This window comes from Saccostrea cucullata, unplaced genomic scaffold (genome assembly GCF_032062105.1).
Source record: "Saccostrea cucullata isolate Sc308-1 unplaced genomic scaffold, CSIRO_AGI_Scuc_v1 ctg2699, whole genome shotgun sequence".
Taxonomy (NCBI): Eukaryota; Metazoa; Mollusca; class Bivalvia; order Ostreida; family Ostreidae; genus Saccostrea; species Saccostrea cuccullata.
The window spans coordinates 43,210-50,323 of record NW_026935058.1 but is presented as its reverse complement, the minus strand read 5'-3'; the positions used below and the strand labels follow the sequence as shown (position 1 = coordinate 50,323).

At 34.3% G+C, this 7,114-nt stretch overlaps 1 pseudogene; it reads left to right on the top strand.

Moving 5' to 3' along the window:
- Nucleotides 1–582: 582 nt before the first annotated feature.
- Nucleotides 583–3,679, top strand: LOC134241778 (uncharacterized; annotated as a pseudogene).
- The last annotated feature ends 3,435 nt before the right edge of the window (nt 3,680–7,114 follow it).

Sequence of the window (7,114 nt, the reverse complement as noted above, 5' to 3'; positions counted from 1 at the left end):
TTAGAGAAAGCATATCGTGCTCGGTCGATATGATTTCTCTAAGGTCTATATATGAGGGATTGACCTCATCAAAAGGCTCTAATTGTATAGTAAACGTATGAATACCTCTTCTCTAAAAGAAAAATGGGGGGGGGGGGTGAAAAACAAAAAATTAAATCAACAAATGTTTTCTTTTTTGTTTTTTTTTTAAATGAATGATTTAATAAATATGTACTACGGTAAAATTTCTTTCAGTTCTATTCATGAGTATTGTTCTTGTATCCCTAACCGTTTCTACAAATTAACCAAAAGGCGATATAAATGATTACATGACGTGTATATTAATCCATATAGATCCACCTCCTTGTTTTATCTAAAACAAAGGGAAGTCACTCGTCTAACCTACATCCGGCTTCGGATTGCAAACAAACAAAAACGAGAAGGTAAGTAATCGTACATCATTTGTTTCAATCTTCATGTATAAGATCTTTTAAAATTCACTTTTAATAGTTAAAAAAAAGTCTCAGCCTTTTCAATAAAACCAGCTTAATTTTTATGGGCTTCGTTTTGAATAGCAAACTGCTGTTGTTTTTGTTCCTTTAGGGCATGTACAAGGAATTTCAGACGATGACGCATATAAATATTGAGTAAAACAGCATTTATTGAAGTAAAAAATGACAGAACTCTAAAAGACACCAAACATGGGTCGAGGTGAGGTCCGCGCCCGGGAAACAGGGGCGGATTGCGGTACCCGCTATGCCTACATCCGATGGCAATCCTGTGTTGTGTTCTGAATTTTCTCGTCCCAGGTTTGGGTAAGAGTTATCTTTCTTTTCCTTTATATTGTAAAGTAAATCAACGCATTAGGACACAGTACATGGTTGCTCTCATAAAAAAATATTTTGACAGACTGGAGAGCTACAGTACCACATAGGCCTATTAAAATTCTTACAAAAACTCCACAAATTAACTTGATCAAAATTCATGGAAAGCAAACATGGCTAGGTTTTGAAATCTGAATATGAAATGAACAAAATTTTAAAAAATCTTAGATAAAACTATTATGATTGATCTAATCTCTGAATTTTAGTTCTGAATAATTAAGTAAAAGGTCAATTGCACGCACGGTTTATTTCTTTAAAAAAAAAGACATACTACAATGAATTTCCAGAAAAGTGATAAAATGTCGATATGAAAAAGCACAGTACACCACATTTGATGACGTGCACATAAAAACTAAACCTCTACAATAATGTTCGACTGTTTTCCTTGTGGGGAAAAATGTACAGATTTTTTTTCTACCGAAGTTATGAATCAAAAAGACTTTATAAATGGATTGATAAGTTGATAATCATACAGCCAGTGATAGTAAATAGATTCAGTTACAATTTAATTCAGATAAAGCAGTACCAGTATAAGAAAATCAGTTTCCAGTGGAAATAAATGCATTTGCCTGTTTTTATCTCGGTGAAGAATCGTCGCATAACTCCTAGTATTTCACAGTTTACATGTAGGACTGCATGTTTTGAAACTTCGAAAACTTTCACATGAAACTGAGAAAGTGACAGCAATCGAACAATTTTAAATCAATTAGAATTTTATATACAGGCGCATAAACCAGAATATCGTTACATTCGTACCAGAAGGTATTTTACATGTAATGTAGGGACTCACAGTATTTACTCTGATTAATTTTGTTCAACTTGATTTGTATTAATTTTCTTAAAAAATTTCATTTAAAAGAAAAAAGTTACGAACAGTCACCAAAATACATTAATTTATCTAAGAAGAATCTACGAAGGTGTATGCATGTTTGAAAATATGCATGTGACATTGGAACTCGTTCTACTTACCTATACTATAGATTTCGTTGTTAATGTTTTTATTTTAAAAAAAATCTGTTTCAATATGCAGTGCAAAACGAAATATTAATCATAATAAATATACACACTGTATGAACGTATTTGACAGGAACAATAATAGCGGGATTTACCGTCTGTTGCTGCGCACGCAGCGAGGACATGACAGGGTGCGAGAAGCTCAGTAGCTTTTGTATCAGCTTCTGGATCGGGATACTTCAAATTCTCACCCTTCCTGTCCTTCTGCTGGGGTGGATCTGGAGTTGTATCTGGGGCGTGTCTTTTATTGGAATGTCAAGTGAGACTTCAAACATTTTATTACACTCACAATTTACAATACCTGTAATACAAAAATATTCATTGAAAGAAAAATAATGTTTGTATAATTATGAAAAATGTCCTCAAAAGTCAGAAGATATTATCATCATATCAACCATGTCAACTTTCCAAAATTATATTTCAGTCAATTTCATGTTGATTTCTTTTTTCTCAAATTTAGGTGAGTACTACACTCATAATCCAGTTATGGATGAAGGTCATGTGATTCAATCGAACCAATCAAATGTTGTCATCACACCTCCTCGTGCTAATCCACACGGTTATCCGAGGGCACCAGTAGTAGTAGAGCAACCAGCGTATCCTCCACAACATCAAACACACGGAGGTTATCATCCGGGCTACCAACAGCAGCAGTATTACGGACACGACCAACCACCGCAGTCTTACGGCGCCACGCCGTCAGCGCCGCCCGCAGAAAGTCAAGAATACCCACATTCGGGACCTAGCGGGTATGGCGGGAATACACAACCCGGGCCGTACTATGGGGAGCCCCCACCTCCTTATTCTGAGTCCGATGCCCCTCCCCTTAAACCGCCTGTTAAGTCATGATGTCTTATTTCGTTGTTTTCCAAAATGTTTTGAACATTATAATCTTTTATTCATGTTTTTACAACATTTATAATGCATAAAAATACAACGTATAAAGTGTTCTAGAATCTGTGATAACTGGCCATATAGGGTTATATATACATTTTATGTAATGAATTATCCTTGTACAAGCTGTTTTTATCTATTCATTTGATTAAATATGATTAAATGTACTTTACATATTTACCATCACATGGTGCACATATACATGTAAACCATGGACTATTAAAACTATTTCACTTTTTATTTTATGTTCTCTTCTCCGAATAGTTATTGCCTTATTTACATGTATGTAGGTTCTTAGCTACTGAAATCTAGAAAATGTATGAGATGTTACGTCAGCACAAGGCGTTTCAGAGACATAATTATTCCAAAACATTGCTCTTTTGTTTTATAATCTTTTCATAGGTATCAACATTTATTAATGTTTTGTTTTAAGTTTAACTTATTTAATGTTTTTAATTTGTGCTACTTTCACACGTTTTGCTTACTTTTTTTGTTAGATACATTTCTATAAGATCTGATAATGTGATCAAGTTCTGTTTTATCTTTTCCACTGATTTTACTTAATTTTTTCAATTTGGTTTTTCTATACATCTGTAATACTTGCACTAAAATTTATACATTATTATTATGTATGTTCACATAAATGAAGAAACGTGAACATGTAATAGAGATTTGGAATTCAAACGAATTGTGAGCATATGTAGCAAGACAAATTGAAAGGGGGGGGACTTAAAAATTTAATTAGAGCCAGCTGATCATTATATGTACTGGTTAACAGGATAAGGGTAAGGGAAATGTGCACTTCCTGTGGTTTATGTTTATACACTACAATATGTATTGTTATTGAAAATAAAATTGTACTTTGATTGTTATTTGAATTTAAAAATAAAAATGCAATTATTGCTGTTTGTACAAATGTTTCAACTTACACTGTACTTTGATGTAAGCACTCATATAAGATGTGGTATTCCAAACGGCCACCATTCCTTAAAATTTAGAATCGAAAAAGTACAATAAGAGAGAAAAAGAAAATAGAAATGGCCATTTTACCCCCTTCTTTTGTCTGTTACTCAAATGGTTTAAATGGCTGAATAAGGGTACAATAATTATGTAGATAATTTATACTTATCTTGTCCTGAAGCTCCCCTTCAGAGTTTTTCAAGATAGGTAGTTTTAATTTTTTATATCAGTTAAACATAACAAAGTATCCCGTTATTGTATTCAATTTGATATTTTTTTCATTTTGTAAACTCTCGATTTTCAAAGTAAAATGAATTTGAAATACAGCACTTATTACAAGAAATTCGCTAGCCAAGGGTTTCTGATACGCTACTCTTCCATAAACCCTTGGCATACGGTGTTTAAAAAGTTTAGTTTTTTCCTCAGTAATTGGGGTGGATCAAAATCGGTCGATCAATCAGCATTTTCTTTTTATATCTGCATTTGGGACATATTTGGACTCTACTCTCGGAAATGAAAAACACAAACAACGATCACGGTATTCTATGAAGAGATATGGTGTCATCCAAAATCTTAAGATATGTGCAAAATATGATTAAGAATCTGTATTGAAGATGTGGATTTGCACTTAAAATAACAAATGAAAAATTAATACCTCCTTGTAAATCATTTTTAAAAAATCGTGACTTAAACCTGTTCAAATTCGAGATCACGTGACAAAGCGATCCCTTCTTTTCACAGCACCGTTTGCCAAGGGTTTATGAGAAGAGTGGCGTACATGTATCAGAAACCCTTGGCTATAGAAGATGAAGAGAGTAGTGTATCAGAAACCCTTGACTAGCAAATATGAGGAGAGTAGCGTATCAGAAACCCTTGGCTAGCGAAGATGAGAAGAGTAGCGTATCAGAAACCCTTGGCTAGAGAAGATGAGGAGAGTAGCGTATCAGAAACCCTTGGCTAGAGAAGATGAGGAGAGTAGCCTTTCAGAAACCCTTGGCTAGAGAAGATGAGGAGATTAGCGTACCAAAAGCCCTTGGATAGCGAAGATGAAGAGAATAGTGTATCAGAAACCCTTGGATAGCAAAGATGAGGGGATCAAATATCAGAAACCCTTGACTAGTGAAGGTGAGGAAAATAGCTTATCAGAAACCCTTGGCTAGTGAAGATGAAGACAGTAGTGTATCAAAAACCATTGGCTAGCGAAGATGAAGAGATTATCGTATCAGTTACCCTTTGTCAGCGGTGATGAGGGGATAAGCGTATCAAAAACCTTTGGCTAGCGAAGATGAGAGCGAAGATAAAGAGAGTAGCATATCAGAAACCCTTGGCTAGCGAAGATGAGGAGAGTAGCGTATCAGGAACCCTCGAATAGCGAATATGAGGAGATTGGCGTATCAAAAACCCTTGGATAGAGCAGATGAGACGATTAGCGTATCAGAAACCCTTGGCTAGCGAAGATGAGAGCGAAGAGGAAGAGAGTAGCGTATCAGAAACCCTTGGCTAGCAAAAAATGATAGCGAAGATGAAGAGAGTAGCATATAAGAAATCCTGGGCTAGCGAAGATGAGGATATTAGGGTATCAGAATCCCTTGGCTAGCGAAGATGAGAGCGAGGATGAAAAGAGTAGCGTATAGAAACCCTTGGCTAGCAAAGATGAGGAGATTATAGCGTATCAGAAACCCTTGGCTAGCAAAGATGAGGAGATTATAGCGTATCAGAAACCCTTGGCTAGCGAAGACGAGGATATTAGCGTATCAGAAACCCTTGGCTAGTAAAGATGAGGAAATTAGCGTATCAGAAACCCTTGAATAGCGAATATGAGGAGTGTAGCATATGAAAAACCCTTGGCCAGCAAAGATGTTATTTAAAGACTGACGAAATATTTAGATAACGAACAATAATCAAGTTCGAAAGTCAATTCAAACTATACATACGGTAAGCAAAGCAAACAGGGACCTCTAAAATATCAGAGGTGGGATCAGTTGTCATGGAAGAGTAAGCATCCCCTATCGACCGTCCATGCACACAGTGTGCTCTTTGTCACTATTTCAATGACAGAAAAAAGAACATTTATAAACCTCTGTTTTCCGTATTTATGATGGAAGTTTTTACAAGCTTTAAAAGAAGCAAAATTACATTATTGTCGTCCTGTACAATATTGATATCTTATATAATAATATACATTTCATTGTACTGAAATCTTCTGAAAAAGATTTAATACTTTGTTGTAGTCTAATTGATCACATCTTAAGGTTCATGATCAGGTTTAAATTACGTACAAAGAAGATGGGGGGGGGGATAAGGCGACGAAGTGCCTAAATGCAACAGACATGACGTGTCTCAATTATATCCAAATTTAATTTGATACGTATTTCATCTATCATTAAAATATACTTGATTTAAAATCTCTAAAATTAACAAAAATCTCACAAAGACAGAAATTGCTTGCCTTCTAAAAACATACACACACTAAAAAGGACAAAAAAGATAATTTTCTCATACTTTTACAACCTTTTTTCAATAAGAGTGGGTCTTCTCTCCATTTTTTGAAAGCTAATCCTTAAAGTTTGCAATAGAATAATTTATACATTTTTTGTTTTACTAAAATATGAAGCAAGGACCCATCATACCTAAAAAGTACACTTTTATGACATAACATTTATATTTGCATCTTTCCGAGAAATACTTCAAGTCCAGTAAGTCTTGGGTCATATCACAAACATGATTTAAATGCCCCAATACTCCATGACGTAGTGGTTAGCGCGTTAATAGTTTCAAAGCAGTATGATATTCCGGATTTTTATTGCTAGAGGTTCGATCCCACGAATACTATCCTATATCTTAATAAAAGAATAATTTTGTCCGGATATTTTTTTTCTCGGAAAAGTTTGTTTCTCATAATTTCATAAATTTCAATAATGCAAACTTAATTTAGATAATTAATTCACAAAATGAATATGATTTCTTAATATCTGAAGCTATAGGTCCCCAATCTTCTTTTTCATAACAGCACATTTTAACAGCAAAATAAAATACCCAAAAATTCAGTTCATATTGCTTTAACAAAATTTCTCATTAATTAGATTATACATCCATTTGTCTATCTTCGCTTTTAATTCCGTATTTTTATTGATGATATTGCTATACACTGTATATGTAAATCATATGTGTTAGCCATTATCAAAGGACTCGTATAATGTACACTGACTACTTCTCCTTCATACTTTTTATCTCTTTCGCCTTATGTGTTAGTTATTGACAAAGCCTGATTTCCGGATCAGTAAAGTTAACGATCTCAGCTCCCCATTATCACATTTTAATAAAATACAAAAAGATGGTAGATAGCCATAATATAGGAACTATTTGGCGTTAAATCATTGCTC